This window comes from Myotis myotis, unplaced genomic scaffold, assembly GCF_014108235.1.
Source record: "Myotis myotis isolate mMyoMyo1 unplaced genomic scaffold, mMyoMyo1.p scaffold_m19_p_16, whole genome shotgun sequence".
Classification (NCBI taxonomy): Eukaryota; Metazoa; Chordata; class Mammalia; order Chiroptera; family Vespertilionidae; genus Myotis; species Myotis myotis.
Genome location: NW_023416320.1, coordinates 28434115 through 28456263, shown reverse-complemented (window position 1 = coordinate 28456263; position 22149 = coordinate 28434115). Strand labels below are relative to the sequence as shown.

Here is a 22149-nt window from a genome sequence, read left to right as displayed (position 1 = left end):
GTTTCAGTCAATTTTGTTCACTTGAAGATACATTTGTAAAAAGTTTGTTCAGTTGTTCTTGATTGGGAGAAATTTAAGAACTTGAACCTGAAAGCTTAAGGTATTTAAAATGTGCATGTTCAAAATAGCATCATTTGAATTTTAGTCTAGATTTTCTCAATAACTTGATTTTATTTCCTTGTATTGTCTTAATGCTGGAATTATGTAGAGCCCACATCACTTTTCATCATACCGTACAAGGCTATAATAGCTTTTATTTTTATCAACTTTAGGCAATGAGATGAAAATACTCTTTAATATAAGTGTACATTCCCTTTCTTAATCTACTTTTTGCATTTCCTAAATGTAATTTCTCTAACTGTTCCCATTCGAAAGAACAGGAATTAGTACCTTTACTTTAAAAATAAATTTGTTCTAAACTTACAGTTTATAGGAAAGTTGTCACTTTACATATTTGGATAAGATCTATTATAACCTTAAAAATAAATATTAATATGACCAGCATATCAGATTATAAACTACATCTCAAACATGAATTTGCTTTCCTTGTACTTCTAAAATTATTTTCTAAAGAAATCTGAGAAAATGTTTTTCATGTGTTTTTCTAATTTGTTATTGTCTGAGGTAATTCAATGGGGTAAAATTTCAATTTCAATTATGTTCTCTCTTCTAATACTAATAGCATTTTATTTGAAAATCACTATTCAGATGCATAGGATTTTAGCATTAAAATAGAATTAGGCATACAATAAAATAGATAGGTTAATTAGACTGAGAGAGGTGGAAGCAGCCCCAGTAGTTCTTATCTGGAAGCGTTTAAAATGTTTCAGAGAAGGAAAGTGCCTGGGAGTCTAGAGCACACCTCTGACAGCAGTTGGTGATATTTTATGCTTTTCTTTTCTCCTTCATAAAACTTGAGCATCCTCAGTGCTGCTGTCATGCAAACAAATAGCTGACTTATCCATGCCCTGTGTAAAGTACCTACATCAGGTTTAGCTTTTAATGTAATTTGCTTTAGTTTACTTTAAAGACAAAAATTATAAGATATATTTCTTAACAATAACTTGGCATTAGTCACGTTTTAAAAGATATTACATGTAAACTATATTATCATAATTATTGCCCAAATCAGAAGGAAAGTAAATTAGCTAGTAATAGTTTTAATTAGGCATAGAATGGAAGTTTTAAATATTTAACTGGATAACTTGATGTACTGCTGAAATGTAGAGAATTTTAGTTGAATGTTGTCTTTGTACCTGAATCTATCTTTGTATGCCTAGAAATTTGTAAACGAAGTGAATGCATATAAAAGTCTAGCAGTTTATAGGAGTTCCTAAACATCTTTCCTTTGACATAGACAAAATTACTTCAAAAATAATACACTCAATTATTATAGTTATTTTTCAAAGAAAAATGGTGGTGAATGGGTTAGTACTGTTTTATCTACATTAATTGACTATCTATTGTATTTGAACATTTCAATCATTAAGCATTTAATACTCTTAGAGATATTTTAGTTTGTTTAAAGTAGTTTTACAGATGTTTTCCTTAAAAGCCGTTCTTTTTAGACTTATAACTTAATTAAAGTAGATATAAAACTTTAACTACTTTTTTATTAAGAGCATTCCTGTTCCCAAAATCATGTTATTCTTTTAAAAATTCCTATCTTGAAGCACTTTTAATCATAGCTCAGGTTATCTTTTAAAATATATACTACATATCCAATTGCTCTCCTTAAACATTGGATCTGATGTAGTGCTTAATTTAATTATGCTCAGCTCACCTTTTATCAGCCAGTGCAGGAAGAGGAAGAGAGAGCGCAATTGGTTTTGAGAGAAGTGCAATTGATCACATGTCAGAGGCTGACTCATAAGAGCTTTTCTAAAATGCACGAGACTTCTGCCAGAATTAAAAGGAATTTCTTAATTAAAACCAAAATACCCGTGTGTCTAAGAAGTGTTTTCATAATTAGATTTCAGGCACACTTGTATGCCTGCATTGGCCAGTCCAAGTGTTCTGTTTGCACGCATTTTGTTCTCAGTGCTGCCACCCTGTGTATGGCAGTGCCTGAGTACTGAATGCACTAATTTCTCTGCTTTTTATCAGGCGATTATGTCCAAACTCCTTCTGGAAAATAAGCATACATATTATAATAAATTTAAAAGATATTTTGGTAAAACTCTGCCTCTGTGGCTAATGCTGTACTAAATCTTAGATTTTTTTTAAAGTTACACAGTTCAGAAGTACAGTATTCAACAGCCCCAAATGAAATTTGGGACTTTTAAAAGGTCAAATACCTTTATCTGTTTCATCTGTCCCTTCACTAAAATAAGGTGGGATTGGACTAGTATTTTAAATATAGCTTGACATTGATCAAATAAGAAAGTGGAGGTTTGGGTCCTTTAAAAATATGAGAGATATTATAAGATTATTTTAGCCAAGTTTTCATGAAAAGTTCTCTCTATAAAAGCAAAACCAAAAATAAGCACAAAAATGAGACTGTTTCTATTTAAAAGAAAAAGAAACTTAACTTGATTGGTTAAATTATTCCCCGAATCATTAGCCAACATGACTTTCAAATTATATCACCCAAAATATTTTGAGTATTAATACTAAGTGTTAGCCATAAAATACTTTGGCTTGAGAGCAGTCTTTGCTTTTTACCTATATTATCTTATTGAATTTTCATAGCAATTTTGTGAGATAGGAAGTGGAGGCATAATATGTATGCAAGGAGTAATGATTTCAGAAACTGTAATTCTTTCACTTTTTGTAAGTCCTTAAAATGCACAGGCCACAGAAGCTAGTTAGTATATATTAATTTGCTAGTGTACACCTAAATTTTATCTATATTGTAGTCAACATATTTATTTTTAAAATCAATTTGTTATAAAATTTTCAGTCATAAAGTTGACACTGAGTAACTCAAGTTAGAAAGTGCTGCATGTCTACTTATTTTTCAGCCATACATAGGAATTGGGAGAAACTTTATAAACTTACTAAGTTAAAGGAGATATTTTTAAAAATATTTTTATTGATTTCAGAGGGGAAGGGAGAGGAAGAGAGAGATAGAAACATCAAAGATGAGCGAGAACCATTGATTGTGCTCCTCCTGCACACCCCCCCACTAGGGATTAAGCCTGCAATCTGGGCATGTGCCCTGACAAAGAATCAAACCGTGACCTCCTGGTTCATAGGTTGACATGCAACCACCAACCCACACCGGCCAGGCAAAGGAGATTTTTAAAGACACAAGCCTAACATTTGTTTTACAGATTTAGTCATCTTAAATAGGTGTGATTTTATCATTTTTTGCTTTCACACAAATTTATATCAAAAGTATCTGATTTCAAGGGGATAAATGGTGATGGGGGAAAAAAAGAAAAATAATTGTTTTTAAAAAGCTATCTAATTTCAGGATAATAAGCATCTCTTTTTGAATTTTTGCATGGTTTTAGTTGAATAAACTAATTCTGAATTGTGACAGTCAAAAATATTGTTTGTTTCTTTATGGAGACTTTCAAGATAGAAATAGCACTGATGATTTTGCCACATAGGAGAATTGAAAGAATTTAATACAGTATATGATATCATCCCAGTTACTCCAGAATTCCAGATAATGTTTGAAATCTCTATGTGGTTACTCATGTACGTATCTCCGTAGTTTAGGGGATTTAGAGACACTCCACATTTGACTGTGGTCATCTCTCTGACTTTTTGCAATTTCCCTGCAATGCTCTTCTCACATTCCTGTCCACTTCTTAATTGTCTTTAAGTTCCATCTCAAACCATCTTTCTGAAGTTTATTCTTACTCCAAGTTGTAACCAGAAAGGGAGAATTTTCTGCCCCACTTGGAGTACTTACATTTGCTTTCTACTTTTTCCTCTTTTTTTTGTTTGTTTGTTTTTGCCCTTTTGGATGATGGGTTGATATAGGAAAGAAATCACAAAATCGTGTATTTTACAATGCCAAGTGAATATTCCAGACAATAAAAACTATAAGTATTCAAGGGAAGGAGAGGCGGAACTTGAGGTGGACTTTGAACAATGCGTGTGTTAGGAATAGGCAGAAAGACGTGAGGATAATCAGGTGAAATGAATGGTTGCAGCAGAGGCAGAAATGTGCTTCTTTTCCATGGCCACTAAGAAGACCAGTCTGACTGGAGAGGATGGTTTGTTAGGGAGCAATCAAGGTAAGACTAGAAAGGTATGCTGAGGCCTGATGGGGAACAACCTTGATTCGCAACGTGAGGAGCTTGCACTCTGTGCTGTAGGAGACATTGTGGCTTTTTGAGCAGTATAGGATGAGTTAGGAAAATTAAGTTGATTTAGAAATCCGAAGAATAAATTGAGCCCATGGATATGAGAGGAGAGTTACAGAAATGTTAATATAATTCAGATTTGAAGTGGTGGTTCACTGTTATGCAGATGACCATTCTCACTAGCTAGTTCAATACCTGCATACAGGAGGTCCTCAAATAACGTTTCATTCAGCATCATTTTGTTATAACATTCATGAGTTGCCATAGGACTTTAACTCTTGTTTATATCTATTAGTATATGGTAAAATTGATTTCCTTATATGTCATTTCACTTAAAAGTCCCAGAACCTGTCACCGACATTAAATGAGGACTTACTGTACATTTACAGGGACCTCTTTGACGTAGCCACCTCAATGGACGATTGGCATCTTAAACTCTCAATATCCCTAGAATTAGCAATTCAGACTTAAGTACTTTTATTAATGGCCTTACCATTCTTTCGGGACCATGGCTACTCCACTGCCTTTTTTACATTCTGTTGGAACTTGCCTTTTCTACATTCTGTTGGAACTTGTGTTGTAGGTTTAGTACTTCTATTTTGGAGACCTACACAAAGTGGACACACAGAGGAAGGAGCAGTTTATACCAACGGGTGAATCTGAGTCGCAGAGGAAGGTGGTCCTAGAGCAGGGAATGGGAAGGGAAGGCTAAGAACAAGGGAAGAATGACTGGTCTTGTCATGTGGCACATGCAGGGTCCTCTTCTGTAGCTGAAGAGTAAGGTGTCAGGAGTGAGCAGAATGATAGTAGATGAGGCTAGAAAAGGAGACTGGGGCCAGGATGTATGGCATCTCAATTACCGCACTGAAAGGTTTTCATGCTGTTGAGAGAGGAACACTGAGATTCAAAGCAGGGTCTTCAGTGATGGAAAGCCACTGTTTTAGCTGTGTCTCCATTCTCAGTCCCTTTGTTCAGTCCTCTCGTCACTAACCCTTTGCACTTGGTTGAGTCTCAGGGAGGGTTGATCTGGTTGGGGAGACTGGGCCCCATGACCTTGAGAGGCATGCATTTATTCGGGTTGCTGGAGCCAACTGGGTTACTCCAGCCCACTCACCCCTCCCATCCTGGTATCACCCATCTCTTTCTCTCAACCTGCAAAGTATGTTTAAGTCTTCCCCTGTCAAAAACAGAATATTATAGATGACCTTTGCTTTCATCCCACCCCTCCTCAAGTATATTCCTTCCCATCCGTGCTAAACTCCCTAAAAGAGTCTGCGTCCAGTCTCTGTTGCCTTCTCCTTTTCAACCCAGCCTGTCCTCCATATTCTGTTTGAAGAGAACATCCATCAGTAACCCCCACCCATCAAATGTGGTGGCCTCTTTTCCACTTTATTTCTACTCGGCCTTTCTGTAGTGCTTGACGCATTTCTGGAAACTCCCTCTTTTCCTGCTGTTCCAGCACCTTGGCACTCTCCTTTGATGGCACCTATTCTTCCGCCTATCCCTAATGACCAGCATGTTGGCCTTCCCCAGGACTTGCAAGTTCCCTGGTCCACCAGCTCTCCTCTCTTAATGTACCCTTTTCCTGAGCACCGCTACTTCTTCCGTGGTCTCTTTCCCTTGCTTGCAGCTTTGTTCTCAAAAAGCTTCAGTCTTTACCCCTCTCCTGGACCCCTACGCCTGTTTTTCTATATATACAAACACCTCCGCACCTGTGTAAAGGACACCTTTCCTCCAGTCTCTTACTCAGTGCCTGTCAGGGGTCAGGTTCAGTGCCAGACACAAAGCCACCCTCAGTGAGCAATAGAGACAAACAGTAAGCAGAATTCTCTCGTCTTGGGCAGGTGGTTTGAAGGAAATAAATACAAGGACAAAGAGTCTTGGGGGCCTTGGGAAGAAGGGGCCTTTAGAAACAGTGGTCAGGGAAGACCTTTTGATAAAGTAACCTTTGTGTCGAGGCCTAAATGATGAGAAGGAGCAAGTTATGAACAACCTAGGGCAAGCACTTCCAAACCCAGGCAGAGGAGCGGGGTGGGGCCTGAAGCTAGAGAGCCGCCCTGCTGGACCATTTGTGTTTTTTGGGGGACAGCCAGCCCTGACTGTGGTAGAACTCTTTAGCACAGCAGGGGTCACCCTTTGCAGGCTGGCTGCCACCTCAGGCTTCCTCCTCTTCCATGACTACCCCTTTCCTGTGGTTAAAGGGTGAAGTCATCCCCTCCCTCAGGTGTGGCACCTTGAGAGTGCAGCTCCCTTTACTGACCCCTCCCTCACCCCTCCCTCCCCTGGTCCTTTTGGGCTCCGTGGTGAGTGTGTCCCAGGTGTCCCCAGCCTGCCTGTCTCTGGGTTAGGGTGACACCTTTGTGCTTGCACAAACATCTCGTCACGGCTGTGGGGCACTGTTTCCATCCTGTGCATGTTCATCTTTCTTACTGGGCTGAGCCCTGGTCTGCTCCCTTCTTTCTCTCTCTGGAACCAGGCCTACAGTGTGTGTGTGTGTGTGTGTGTGTGTGTGTGTGTGTGTGTGTGTGTGTGTGTGTGTACACATATACATATACATATACATATACGTGAGTGCTCTGTTCTCAGGGGCAGACTGGAGGGTCGCCTGTGGTAGAGAGAAGCTGGCAGAAGCCTGAAGCAGCAGTTAGGGGCTGTGTGATTAGCCATCCAGGAGGGTGTCCCAGGAGAGGCACGTCAGGCAGCACTGAGCCCCATATTCTAGCTCAACAGGAAGAAACTTGGATTGGGCCCTAGGAGTTGCAGCCAGTCTCCTGGTAACTGTGAAGTTCAAGACAGCAAGGTTGGGAGGTAGGGAGGTGGCTTCTCTCATCCTGCCCCCCCCCCCCACACACACACACTCCATTTCCTCCTCCCTTCATGGCCTGAGTCCTTTCCATCATGTGTAGACAGATCCCCCTGAGCATCACCAGGCAGTTCAACCCTCACCCACAGCAAGCCTTTCAGGGCTGCTGTGGAGATAATACACATACCCCCAGGAAAGGCAGACACAAATAGATGTTGTATAGGGGGACAGGATGTACACACACCAGAGCACCCAGGACCAAGGGAGATCCAGAATTGCAGAGAGAAACACAGACACACATACCTAAGCACAGAGGGGCTGGGAGACATGTATGTCAGGAGACTGTACGTATGTGTGTGTGTGTATGTGTGAATGAGTGTTTCTATTTCTGGAGAGAGAGCAGGAGAAAGACATACAGAGGGAAGAGAGAGAAAAGCACACCCAGCTCATAACCAGAGAGGAGAAAGAAAGGCACACAGACAACTCTGCTTGTCTCTCCCCTGCCAGGGGGAAAACACAGGTGGGCTGCGGGGAGAGTGGTACACATCTGGAAGGTGGGAGAAGGTGAGAGGTGGGAGAGAGAGACAGACTCCAGGACGGGGAGGGAAAAGCACACGCCCAGAAGGTAGGGGGAGAGTCACACTCACACCAGTGCACTGGGGGTTAGCGGGAGAGACACATTGACACCAGGCACACTAGGATGGAGAGAGAGGCACACTCACACCAGTGCACTGGGGGTTAGCGGGAGAGACACATTGACACCAGGCACACTAGGATGGGGAGAGAGAGGCACACTCATTCCCAAAGGAGCTAGTCACATACACAGACATCTAGAGGGTGGGAGAGACAGTCCCCCAGGGTAGAGGGAGACACCACATACACATCCTTAGCAGGAGAGGGACAGGAAGAGAAGGACTTACACACACCTAGAGGGGAGAAAGATACACACACACGCACCCCTAGGGATTTGCAAACACAAGTACCCAGAGGTGGGAAGGGGGGAGCATGCACGCACATCAGGAGAGGGGAGAGAGATGGACACATCCCCATTGGGAAAGCAAGACAACAGAGAAATTCAGAAGCGAGTTGGCACAGGTGAGTGCGCACACATAGCCTGACGGGGTGGGTAAGAGAAACACACAGACACCTGCAGAGGAAGGTGCACAAGCATCTGCACACACCAAGAGGGCAAAGAGAGGCAGACTTGCAGAGGGAGGGTGGGCAGAAGGCCCTCACAGAGAGGAGAGACTTGAGCCAAGCAAAGGCCAGCACACAGGGCAGTGAGGGGAGACGCACTCACCTGCACCCTTGGTGTTTGCACTACCACACCGGGGAAGGGTGGGGAAATACTCGCAGAGCTTCTCAGTCCTGCAAGTGGTGTGTCCTGTCCTGATGCCTCCACTGGATTTTCACAGAGAATCTTTCATGGAGATTAAGGCCTGACCACTTTTCAGTGTGTGCTGTCTTCTCTCCTAACCAGAGCTGCATGGGGGCTGGCTACCTCCCGCTAGCACTGCCTCTGGTGCCCCCACAAGAAGCCAGGCTCTCTGAGCTCTAGGCCCCCTTACCTCCTTAGAGTTGGGCTGAGAACACTTCAGGCCGGGGGACCTGTACACACTTTGTCCAGCCGCTGGGAACTAACTTCCTTCCAGACACCTTCAGCCATCCCCAGACCCTGAATCTGGTGCCTGCTTCATGGCTCCACTACTGCCCTACTGCCAGCCTCTCTGGCCACCTGTTTCCTATATGTTCTCACCCCTGTGCTGCTCTCTCCCTGTCGCTGGCCATCCAAGGAAGCTGGTTAGCTTCTGCGGGGCACTGTTACTGGCCCCAGGAATTGGGAAGTTATCTGACTTCTCTGGAAGAACAGTATCTATCACCTGACATTATGAAGGGCTTACTCCATAACTATTCTAATCCTGACAACTAACTCCATCAGCTAGGTACTGTGCTTAACCCTCATTCACAGAGGAAGAAAATGAGGCTCAGAGAAATTAGGTAACTTAAGTATTATATGAGATGCATGAAAAAATTTCCAGCATAGAACCTGGTTCATGTAAGTGCTGATACGGTTTTTGTTTTTTAAACAACCCTGTCCACTCTGAAATTCTACCTAATAATAATGATGATAATAGTTCTCTTATAGAACTAGAATATCTTAAGAGTCTAATAATCTATTAATAGATTAATGTTATTCTATCAATAGTTTATAGTTATATTTAATAGAATAAAAATCTATAATATTTATGTTCTAATAATACTAATCTATTAATAGCTAATACTCTAATAGATAGTTTACTTGGGATCTGTAATAGACATGAGCTAAGTTTGCCCCAACTTCACTGAGAAGATTGAGTCTATCAGATATGCCCTGTCAACAGTCTGTTCCCTGACCACCAACCTTCCTTGTACCCTAACCCCTTCTTTTCTTAGCTGCTGAGAAGCTCTGTGCTGCTGCTCAAGGTGCACTGTCTCTTTTCTTGTGTCATTGAATATGGAGTTGTGTTCATCCCATTGGCTCCTTTTCTGCAGCCAGTGGAGATATTCAAGATTCTCCAGGCCAAAGTGGTTCGCAGCCTTCACTTGACCCTGCCACCTCCATCCAGCTGTCCTCTTTCTCTCACAGGCCTTCACGTCTTTACCTCCTCTCCTAACCCTCGCCAGTTTAGGCAGTCTCTCTCTCTCTCTCTCTCTCTCTCTCTCTCTCTCTCTCTCTCTCTCTCTCTCCCTCCCTCCCTCCCTCTCTCCCTCCCTCCCTCTCTCCCTCCCTCCCTCCCTCCATCACCAAGTGCAGCAAATGCTTTCTCCTGGTGCTTGGTCTGTCTAGGGCCCTTCCACTGCGCTACACCCATTGCTTCCATGAGCACCACATTTTATCCACCTTGTCACAGCTTGACACAGCCTGATCTTGCTACAATAACTTATCCCCCACCCTTATTAGAGATAAAAATTACCCAGTCATTGTATACTGAATGATTGCTTGAAAGCCTAAATATTAAAAACCATGTCCCAATATAGTTTATATAATTGTAAGACCATGACTACTAAAGATACTGTTACTGTGTTACTCTTACGTCCTCTCATACCCTCAGAAGTATCTTCTTGGCTTCTGTCGAGTAGCATAGATCAGTTGATTGGCCTGTGACTTTTGTGGCAGGGTCAGGGTTTCAGAAATGATCATGTGTATTCCTTAGATCACAGAAGTTGTAAGCATCATAAGCTGCATGAAAATAATTTCTGACTTTCCAGTCTTTATTAAGTACCCACACAGTTTGTAGTATATCCCGTATAGGTTTACTGTGTAGGTTAAGGGTAGTGCTGCCTTTTGAGGTCTTTTAAAAACTTTTTATTATAGAATATTTTGAAGATGTACAAAAATAGGAAGAATTATAGAATGAATCCTCACATACCCATAACCAGTTTCAGCAGTTATTGCCTCTGCGGCCAGTCCTATTTTGTCTGTCCCTCTACCCATGCTAGCCCCTTCTCCTGCAGACTGTTCTGATGCAAATTATTTCATATCATTTGTATATTTTTAGTATATTTACAAAATATTCAGACTCTTTTTAAAAGTATAATCATAATGCGATTATCACACTCCAAAAGAACAATACTTCCTTAATATCAAATATTTAGCGTCAGATCTCCACAGTTGTTTCTTAATTTTTTAAAAATATTTGCATGATCCAAATTTGGTAAGACCATATCTACAGTTAGTTGATATATCTCTTAAAGTTCTTTTTGACCATCAAGTTTCCCCTTCCTTTTTCCTCCACCTTAAAATTTTCGTTGAAGAAATTGGGTTTTTGTTTCTGTTTTTGTTTGGTCTCGTAGAGTTTCCCACAAGTCTGGATTTTGCTAATTGCATTCCTTTTGGATTGTTTGACGTGCTCCTGTGCCTCCTCATTTTATGTAAGATTCAACTTCTATGTTTTGCCTCCAAACATATAATAATGCCCTAGAAAGAAAAGTTGGAAAGATTGAATATGTAAGAAGTAAATATTCAATTATGTGCTATAAGCAATAAGTATAACATCAATGTAAATATAGTAAAGATATGTCTTATTTCTGGTATATTAATGTTCACATTATTAAAAACGTGATAAATACTAATAGGCATTTCCTTCTGGCATTTTTTTTTCTTAAACCTTATGTAATAGGTAACACTTTTATAAACGAAATTGGGGTCTCTATTTTGTATTCTACTTTAGGAAAAGTTTACATTGTATAAAGGTTATTTCCCATGTGTTTATGTGTTACTTCTGCATAGTCCTCAAAATCCAGAGTAATTAGAGATGAGCACCATGGTTTATTTAGCCTTCCCCCAATTGTTGGCTGTGTAGTTTGTTTTCAGTCTTTAAATAGTGAATAATGCAGTGATGAATGGCCTTGTGCCTAAATCTTTATGTGCATCTCAGATTATTTTCTTTAAATAATTTTTAGGAGTGAAATGAGTGAACAAAATGATAGGTGCCTTTCTTGCTCGGCTGTTGCATGACCAGTTTGTCCTCGGGTAGCCGCCAGTAGTCCATGGGAGTGCCCATTTCCTTACCCTCCCCACCGTGGGCTACGGCCACGTAAACCATGCTACTGCCTGTGCCCTTTCATTTCTCTTGTATATATTCCTCTTTCTGTTTTCCCTTCCTAGCAGTCACCTCCTGCTGCCATCATTACATTTGCCTTTGACACCTGAGGTTGCCTTTGCCCAGATCTCAGTAACTCAGCTTATCATTTTGCCTGTGAGATTGGCACTGAGTGAGGAAGGGCATGTGGTCCTCACCTCCACAATGAAGTTCATGATGTGTGTGGATTTGTAACATCTAATTTGGCTGCTCAGAACCTGTGTTCCTCCTTTCTGTCTTTCCTCCTATGTTTCAGATCACTGACCTTGCAGAATAAGTGAAAGATCACTTTATATTAATGCTACATATTCACATTAAAGTGAGAGGAAAAATTCTGAACTAATCAGAAGTTAGGAAGCAAGTAATTTAAGGGAGTAATTATACATATTACCCAATAATTCCTTTTAAAAACAATAATGATTCAAATTGGCACCTGTTTTTGGTACCTTTAAGTATTAATTGTCTGGGGGATGTCCATTGAGAAATCTAGAATGTTAGGAATATTCAAAAGTTATAATCAAGATTCCCTTAAATTACAATACAAAATAAAAATACCTCCCATTTGCATGTTTTGCAACATGTCATTGTGGCTTGGAACTGCTCCCCTCTGAATTAGAACCCTATCATGCACCTTGCTGCCCAGTTTCATGTCCTTTAACTCTGCTTACCCCCTGGCTCCTGCTGAACCTGTTCTTTCATGATTGCCACTCTCAGCTCCTCCTTTTCTCTTGGGCTGTCCATTCCCTTCTGGTTTCACTTGCTGCCTGCCACCAACAGCTTGCTCTCACTAGTGCTTCCGAACATTCCACTCCAGCGACTGCCCTCTGAACCTACCTTACTGCTCCCAACCCTGGAAGGATTCTGTCCCTTGCATTTTCTTTTCTTGGCTTTCCAGATGACTGTGAATGGTCATTGCAGGGTGATTTAGAAGAAGAGAGTATAAAGTAGGCCTGAAAGGACATATTGAGCCCAAGGCCTATTGTAATTTGGTCCCCAGTTACTCTCCAGCTCTGCCCCAAGAATATTCTCTCCCTTCTTCCCCTTTTCCTTCACCTAACACCAAACTACTGACGTTCCTTAGGCATGTCAGTCTGGGATTCGTAGGCCTGCCTTCGCTCATGCCATTTTCTCTACTAGAATGTTCTGACATCCTTTTGTCCACTTGGCCAAAGTCTATTCATCCTTGAAAATTGCTCAGGTGTCACCTCTCCTGTGAAACAACATTAATTACTGTCTTCTCTGTCGTCTTTGGTTCAGCTTCTGCACACACCCTGTCCTCCTCTATCTCTTCTTGTGCTCTGAGTCTCATCCTCAGCCTTTCCTTCTCTACCTTGTCCTTTCTATCGAACCTAAACATGTCAAACCTGTGCCATCTTGAAAATCAAACAGACAACAGTGAGAGAGAGCTCTCTATAATTTCCCCTCCAGCTAATAACAATTTCTCCAAAGAGTGATGTATTCTTAGAGCCTCAGGATTCTCACGTTGTCATTCCTTCTTCAACTTCATCATTTCATTCTGGACCCTCCAACCCCTGAAATACTTCTTTCCAAGACGACTGAAAACCTACAGGTTGCTAAATCCAAAGGGAGTAGTGTTTAGTCTTTATTTTGATCAGGCTCCATGAAAGTCTCTTCCTTTTGTTTCTATGACAGACCTTCCTGGTTTACCTCCTGTTCGGTAGTGTTCCTTCTACCCTACTGTTGACCATCCTCTTCTGTCCATTCTGTAGGTGGTAGAGTTCCTTCTTTTGCCCCCTCCACACTTCTTCCCCCAAACACCTGTGTGTTGCAAGTCATCCCTCCTGTGTCTCCGTCACAGGCCTTCTTCCCTTCTGGTCCTTACCCGGCTCTTTAAAACCTGTTCTGGTTCCCCCTTGCTGGTTAAATAAGCTGCCATTCAAGGGCTTCACGTTATCGCCTGTGACTTTACGCGAGCCTGATTACTGTGCTATGTGCTGTATATACAGTAACAGTTATTCTTCACAGCAGCCCTGTAGGGTTCAATTATCTCACTTTTCAACTGAGGAAACACCAGCTGAAAATAAGGTAAGTCATTTACCCAAGGCCACACAGCTAGTCCATGTGACCCCTGTAATTACTAGGAAAGATTGTTTCCACAAGCAAAACTGCCTTTTCCTCTGCTGTTCACCTTCCCAAAGCAGAGGCCCTTCACTTGGTCCCAGTCTGCTCCCAGGCTTGCCTTTCTACAGCCTCCTTTCCCACTCCTCTTCTGAAGGCACTGTGGGCTCCAGTCAGGGAAGGAATAACGGCTCCTCCTGCAGCCCACACACTCCACAGGCCCTGCCCTTTCCAGGCGGCTCCTCCCCACGGGCTGTACTCCACCTCTTACCTCTTTACTTGATTCAGCTGGCTCTTCTTTCCAAAATTCTCATCTCCAGAGCATGAAAGAATCTTTTCTTTCTGTGAATTCCCATTTCTCCCAATCTGTGCTTATTTTATTGCATAGTCTACCTTCTATGTTGTGTTACCAATAATTACAAATTATAAGTATCCTTTTGGGATACCTTCCCTACTAGATTACAGGCTCTTTGATGGTACAACTAGTGCCTGATAAAAATTTGTGTTTTCCATGATACCTCAATAGTTAAATTAAATAATACATTTATTTACCCGAAAGAGGTTTATTTATTTACCCGAAAGTTTATTTTTACAGCCCATTCCAAGAGCCTCTGTGCAGGTAAGGGGATTCTACTGTTATATTGAGGAAAACGAACTTTCTAGATACGACCACAAGATGGCACAGTGACTGCAGCGTCCTGCTGTCTGTGAGGGTGGGCCAAGTCAAGAAAGAACAAGATGTTCTTGATTGCTGAATACTCTAGGGAAATACAAAAGAATTTTCAAATTTAAAGTATTCAATCAATTGCTAATTATTCACAAAAGTAATCAAGTAGGTTGGGCAGCTGTTTTCTTCTACAGATCCATTTGGCCAACAGAATGGAGAGTTTCCCACCTTCCCTCTTCTCCTGTTCATTCAACAAATATTTGAGTATCTCCTTTGTGTGTCCACTGTTCTAGATGTTAGGGATATAGAAATGGATAATAAAAGCCAATATCTCTGCTCTGATGGAGCTTATTCTGCAGCCTTCACTGGGACCCAACTGAAAATATTGGATATACACCCAAGAGGTTTTTTATTTTTCCTGTTTTTCTTACTCCTGAAGTCACTTTTCCCCCTCTCGTCTGGCATGGATAGATCCATAGTTTTATATTATCCAGTTTAAAAAGCCAAAGAACACCAGCCATGATTTTCTGTGGCCTTCTTTCTACCTTACTTCTCTGTTAATCAAAAATCGTCTGTGTTCTCTTTATAGTTAAAGATGTTGAGGTTCAGAAAGGCCCAAAAGCATGTCCAGTATTGCATAGGAAAAATACATACTCAGGTCTCTGTGTCATTCCTTACATTATGATGAAGAGCAATGCCAGTAAAAAATTTTAAAACAAAATAAAACAAGCAAGTCCAGTGTTGTGGCAGGTACCTATGGATAAATTTGGCAGACACTGCATTGTTGCTAAAGGTAACTACTTGACATTGTGGACTAATGTAAATTTACTTAGTTAAAATTACATTTACTAGTATTTAGAAACATTTCTTCTGCAAGGGATAATAAGCAAGGGTGTAAAAATATTACACATATGATCTTTTAGAAACCTCAAAAATCACACATTGCTTGTTTAAAAACAAAGAGAAGTTACTGTCTATTAGAGTAGCCCCTTTGTGGTATGAGTCTTAGCTGAGTACTAGTGTTTTTGCAATATTGGCTCCCCATCTCCTCCCTGTGCCTTTCCTTTATACCATTGGTTCTCAACCTTCCTAATGTCGCGACCCTTTAATACAGTTCCTCATGTTGTGGTGACCCCCAACCATAAAATTATTTTCATTGCTACTTCATAACTGTAATCTTACTACTGTTATGAATCGTAATGTAAATATCTGATATGCTATATGTGTTTTCCGATGGTCGCGACCCACAGGTTGAGAACCGCTGCTTTATACCTAATCCTTCCCAGCCTGACTCTGCAAGATGGGATTCAGTTCCCCACCCCTCTTACCAACCAATCCTTGCTTCATTTTCAGGATTGAGGGTTGGGGATTAACTTGAGAGACAGAGTGAAAGAGACATTCACATTGCAGAATGTACAGTGTGAAATTTTGTTGTGCTATGTACTTCAGTAGAGTATGTTTTTAAATTTGTAGCTGTTTTCTCTTAGTAATCTTAATATTTTCATGGATGCATTATAATCTTTTACCACAGTTAAGCCTGTACGAGAAGGGGTCAGCCCATCTCTGGATAGTCAATAATCACATATTTCCCAAGTTACCATCCCATTCAACACGCAAAAATGACTTCTGGCTCCACATGGATTGGTTTTATTTTAGCTGTGATGTGAGATTATCTGTGAGCACCATAAAATTTCAGGTACGCCCCATTTGGTCACAGAGCTGAGAACATCACAAGTATACTGCTGTACCAAATAACACTTTTAGTATAAATCTCACATTACATATGACTGCAAAGTCGTCTTCACATAGAGTAGTCCCATTGTTTCTTCTTCAAAGATTGTTGGCTGTGACTCTGTATAAAAGCCTTTGCCAGGAAAAAAAAGAAAACAAAACAAAACTTATTTTTAAGTACACATTAGGCCATTTGGGGGCAGTACTTATTTCTGAGTAGCACACTAAATATAATAGCTTTTCATTTTGAGCCCTCAGAACTATGCTGGAGATTTTATGTATATAACCTTGTTTATTCTTGCAGTAATGCAAGGTAAGTATGTATTCCCGTTCTGCAGAGGAAAATGCTGATGAGAGGTCGACCTGTCCAAAGTTACACTGATAGTAGGGCCAGTCAGGCAGGATTCAAATTCAGTTCTTATTCCCAAAAAGCAAGTCCCTTGCCTGTTCCCCTGTACTGATCTCAGCTCTGTTAAGCGATGTAAAGATTTGTATTTTGAGGCCTTCTCTAAGTCGGAATTTTAAAGGAGCAGGGTAAAGACAACTGCCAGAACTATACTGTTAAGATAATGAAACATCTCACCAAAGTTGGGGTGCGGGGCACAAACCAGAGGATGTGCCCTGCAGTGGAGAAGGAGCTGCCCCAGGTCCTGGCTGAAGCTTCAAGAAAGAGGACCCCAAAGCCTCACATTGATGGATTTAAGTCCCTTTTTGTTAACGACCTGTCGGCAAACACTGCAAAGTCCTGAGTTTATGATTGAGGAAGGTCAGATTTCTTTTAAAAAATGCAAACCTAAATAAAAATCAAAAGGCAGATCACTGCTTCATTCTGCTCCATAAGTCAACAGAGGTGCACAGAGATGGGTTGTTTTCTGTAAAAACATGGCTGAAGATGGACATGGGGGAGCAAATGGTACAGGCACCTACATTTAGGATAATTTGTAAATAATCAGAATTATTGTAAATTTGTCAGACGTTGGTAATGTGATTCTCACAAGGCTCCTCTACCCGTCTCCAGCCTCATAGCTCCACTCTTCTCTCACTTTGGGGCTCCAAAAATAACAGATTGCCGGAAGTTGCCCAGATCCACCATACAGTATCTGACTTCCTTTACCTAGAATATCTGCCCATGCTTGGCTAACACTTGTTCATTTGTTATCTTGGCTGGAGTGTTACTTTGGTGGTGGTGGTGTTTTTTGTTTTTTGTTTTTTTTAATCAATGTCAGGCCTACCAATTAGCATGACACTTCTTTCTTGTTAAGGCTACCACTAATTAACATATTTAAAAGGTCTATATAGAGGCTGAATTGAGACACTTCAGTGGGTACTTCCTTTCGTATTTGATAAATGGAACTTATCTCAGAACTATTTATTTGCAGGTTTTAGTTCCAGTTAGAGTATATTCCTGAAGCCTTTAAATCATGTAGTATGATGTGCCAGTCTGTAAAGCAACAGGTGAACTGCACTGGCTTCCTCCAAGGGCGACAGCTGAGAATGTGGCTCTAAAAACTGCCCAAAGGATTTGAAAAGACATTTCTCCATAGAAGACATAAAAATGGCCACCAAGCACATGAAAAAATGATCAACATCACTAGTCATTAGAGAAATGCATATTAAAATCACAGTGAAATACCATTCCACACTCACTGGGGTGGCTGTACTTTTTTTTAAGACAGACATTAGCAAGTGTTGACAAAGATAATGGAGAAATTGGAACCCTCACATATTAATGGTAAAAGTGTAGGTTGGTGCAGCTGCTATGGAGGACAGCTTGGCAGTTCCTCAAAAGGCTAACCAAAGTCACTATATATGGCCCAGCAACTCCACTCCTACATATATACATACACGAGAAATAAAAACATATCAATACAAAAATTTGTGCACAAATTGTTCATAGCAGCACTATTCATAATAGCCAAAATGTGGAAACAACCTAAATGTCCATCAACTAACAAAGAAAATATGTTATATCCAAAATAAAATAAAAAGTAAAAACTGCCCAGACATGTATCCTTTCTAGTAAAGATTGAATGTTACTCTTACACTAAGCCCATATTCCTCTTTTTCCCCCCCCTTCTAAATGGGAAGGAAAGATTTTAGTCCTTTTGAGGCATTGCCCTTATAAAGAGTTTTAGTTTATCAGTTCACAGAAAGTTGTTTTGGATTTTTTTGCAAAGTTAAGTAAATCCACAGGAAGATTTGTTTTTCATCCTTACTAGTTTTAAGTTTTTCTCAATATGAAAATGTTTCCTTTTATAATTTGAGTTTATAATTGATATTTAATAAATTGCACACATTTTAAGTGTACAATTTACCAATTTGTGTCATATGTTTATATTCCTGAAACCATAATTAGCATAGTAAATATATCCATCATTCCCAGACGTTTGCTCATGTGTTTTGTGAATGATCCCTCCTCTGTCCCCAGATAACCACTGAGCTACTTCCTGTCACTACAGATTAGTTTGCATTTCCTAGAATTTTATATAAATGGAATTATCCTCTATAATAAAAGCCGTAATATGCAAATCGACCTAATGGCAGAATGACCTGTCACTATGATGCACACTGACCACCAGGGGCAGACGCTTAATGCAGGAGCTTCCCCCTGGTGGTCAGTGCGCTCCCACAGGGAGAGCGCTGCTCAGCCAGAAGCCGGGCTCACAGCTGGTGAGCGCAGAGGCAGTGGCAGGAGCCTCTCCTGCCTCCGCTGCAGGTAGGTGGTAAGGAGCAAGGGGTCCCGGACTGCAAGAGCCCCGGCCTGCGAGAGGGATGTCTGACTGCCAGCTTAGTCCCGATCCAGCTTAGGACATCCTCTGAGGGGTCCTAGACTGAGAGAGGGCACATGCGAGGGACATCTCCCCTCCCCCCCCCCCCCCCCCCGCAGTGCACGAATCTCGTGTACCAGTCCTCTAATATAATATGTACTCTCTCTGTTTTTTTGTGTGTGGGTTTTCTTGCCTGACTTTCATTCAAATTATTAGTAGTTTATTATCTGATTCTACTACAGTTTATCCAATCACACATTGATGGACATTTGGGTTGTATTTAGTGTTTGACTATTGCAAATAAAACTGCTATGAATATTCACATACAAGTCTTTGTATAAGGTTTTCATATCTTGTGGGTAAATAATAGGTATGAAATGGCTGTGTCATGTGATAGGCATATGTTTCACTTAAGAAATGCCAAACTGTTTTCTAAAGTGATTGTACCATTTTTACATTCTCATCTGTGGTATATGATTTCATTAGCCTTATATCTTCACCAGCACTTGATACCATCAGATGGTCAGTCTTCTTAATTTTAGTCATTCTGGTGGGTAGATAGTGGTATCTCACTGTGGTATTAATTTGCATTTCCCTAGTGATAATGATGTTGAGCATCTTTTCATGTGCTTATTTGCCATCCATTTATCTTAAGATGTCTATTCAGATATTTTGTCCATTCTTTAATTGGGTATTCTTATCATGGAGTTTTGGAAGTTCTTTACATATTCTGGATATAAGTTCTGTATCAGATTTGTGCTTTGCAAAGATTTTCTTCTAGCGGCTTGTTTTTTTAAAATTATTATTTGTTTGTTTTTTCATTCTCTTAACATTGTTTTTTGAAGAGCAGTTTAAAATTTTAATGAAATTCATTTTATCATTTTGTTGTTTTATGGGTTGTGGTTTTAGTGTTGTAGCCAAGGGCTTTCTGCTGACTCAGCGTGACAAGATTTTAGTCTGTGTTTTCCTCTAAAATTTTTATAACTTTAGTTTTACATTTGTGCTGTGATTCACTTAGTGTTAAGTTTGTATATGATGTGAAGGATGGATCTAAGGTGTGTGTTTTTTTTTAATGGGCAACAAACTTCTAGTACTGTTTATTGAGAAACCATTCTTTCTGGTAAAAACTTTTTCTTATTATAAAAGTAACACATTTATAAAATGTAGAAGGGTATAAAGCCTATATCTTGCTAATTTTTTATTTATTTATAACTTACCCAGGTTCATTTAAGTGTATTGGTGGGAGAGGGTAGTTCTAAGTATGTACTTTACAAAATTAGAATCATGGTATATTGTATGTTCTACGTTTTAAATTTTTACAATTATATTAGTGTTTTCCCATGTGATTTAATTAAATGCATTATTTTTAATTGTTACATAGTTAATATACTTTACCCCTCTTATTAAGTGTTATCAATTTTTATTATTAAAACATACTTTAAACACACGTATACTTAAATCTTTGTTTCTTGTATATATATATATTTTTTTTGCTTTATTTTTAGAAATATATTATCAGGTCAACATACATGAACATTTAAAGCTTTGATTACAGATTTCCAAAGTGTATTCCAGAGACGTTTCAACAGTTTATGTTCCCACCAGGAATAACTAAGGAATTTAAGTCTTTGTGGCAAGTTTTGTTTTTATAAAACCCTCCAGGATGCCCCTGGACACCCCTGTCTTGTCCTCCGAATAGCCTTCTAATCTTCCCTCCTGTCCCCAAGCCAAGTTTCTTGCTCCTCCATTTTTAACCAGATAATGACCCTTTCACTTGGCACTGGCGAAGTTAAGCAGCCTCCTTGCATCCCTTGCCTGTTTTACCAAAAACTTACCAGGATGAATATACATCTCTTCTAGGTTTAGGTTTATAAAGAAATCCCTTTTCTTATCAAAAACCTCTCCCATTTTGCCTTGTCTCCCAGAATGCTCCATTTTCTTCTCTGTTTCTTTATCCTCAGCACAAAAGGGCTCACTTGTCTTTTCCACCTGGCATCCTGAGTTCCCCTTTAGCCACCATCTTACCTTTTTTCTTCTGTTTCAGCGCAAGGCTCTTTGAGAGAACGCATCCTCTTGCTGGAGGTCATTTCCTTGTCACTCAACTAGGTGTCCTCATTTAGGTGTTTCTCCCTCTCTCCTCCCATTCTCTCACTCCCACCCATCCCATCCACAATGCTCTTTCTTTCTGAAGTTTGGTGTCGTCAAGCCTAAGTGTTGAATTCTATGCACAAATTGCAGTGTGGTTCTATAACTCTTAGCAGCTTTATCTTTTTTGTGGATTTGGCCACCTTTTTCATTCTTCTCCTTGAAGCTCTGTCTCTGCCGCCCCTCTTCCCTTTATTTTATTAAAATATATTTTATTGATTTCGGAGAGGAAAGGAGATTGAGAGAGAGAGAGTATGCACCCTGACTTGGAATCGAACCTTGACAACCTGGTTCATAGGTCGACACTCAACCACTGAACCACACAGGGTGGGCTGCCCCTCCACACTTTAAATTACCTGATTTCTTCCAACATGAGTTAGCTAGTAATTTGGTTTGAATCATTCTGTAGAGTAAGCTGTAAAACAACTACCATTGTCTACCTTCCTCTTATCTCCTTTGTTAGGCATGTAAGTAGCCTTTCTTCTAGGAAATGCTTGTTTTGCTGGATTTTGCCTCTGCTTTGGACTAACTACTCCAGCACTCACCTCATTTGAACAAACACTCCTGTTTCTCCTCCTCTTCCCTCTTTCTCACTCTCCCTCCTCCCCAAGTACTTGTTTTTAGTGCTTTTGACTCATTCATTATGTCTCAGTTGCCCCACTTTTCATCATTAGTACATGACTGTACAATATCCTGGACATTTGGACTTCAGTGCGCCTTTCTCATTTGAATTCCTACAATAGCTAAACCCTGAGCTACACTCCAGCCAGAGCATCACTTAGAATCTGTACTAATCTCCAATTTTAACTTACGATTTTCTATGACTAACTAGCATGTCCCCCCCCCCCAACTCCCACCCCACCCCCCTTTCTTTATTGAATATTCTTCAAGGCAAAAATCACACCAAAAAATCCATAGTGTTCTTTTCCTCTCCTAACCTTCTGTGGTACTTGTTTATACCATATAATATTGTTTTTGCTATTGATTTTTCACTCTTATACTGCCTTATGGCAGCTTCTATTTTATTTAATAGTTATATTGCTTAACTTGACATTAGGTATCTATCCTACAG

The 22149-nt window shown here is 40.3% G+C and overlaps 1 protein-coding gene across 7 annotated transcripts in view; it reads left to right on the top strand.

Moving 5' to 3' along the window:
* The window catches only part of PLAG1 (PLAG1 zinc finger), a 44745-nt gene that overhangs the window by 6875 nt on the left and 15721 nt on the right, over positions 1-22149 (top strand). The window lies entirely within an intron of this gene.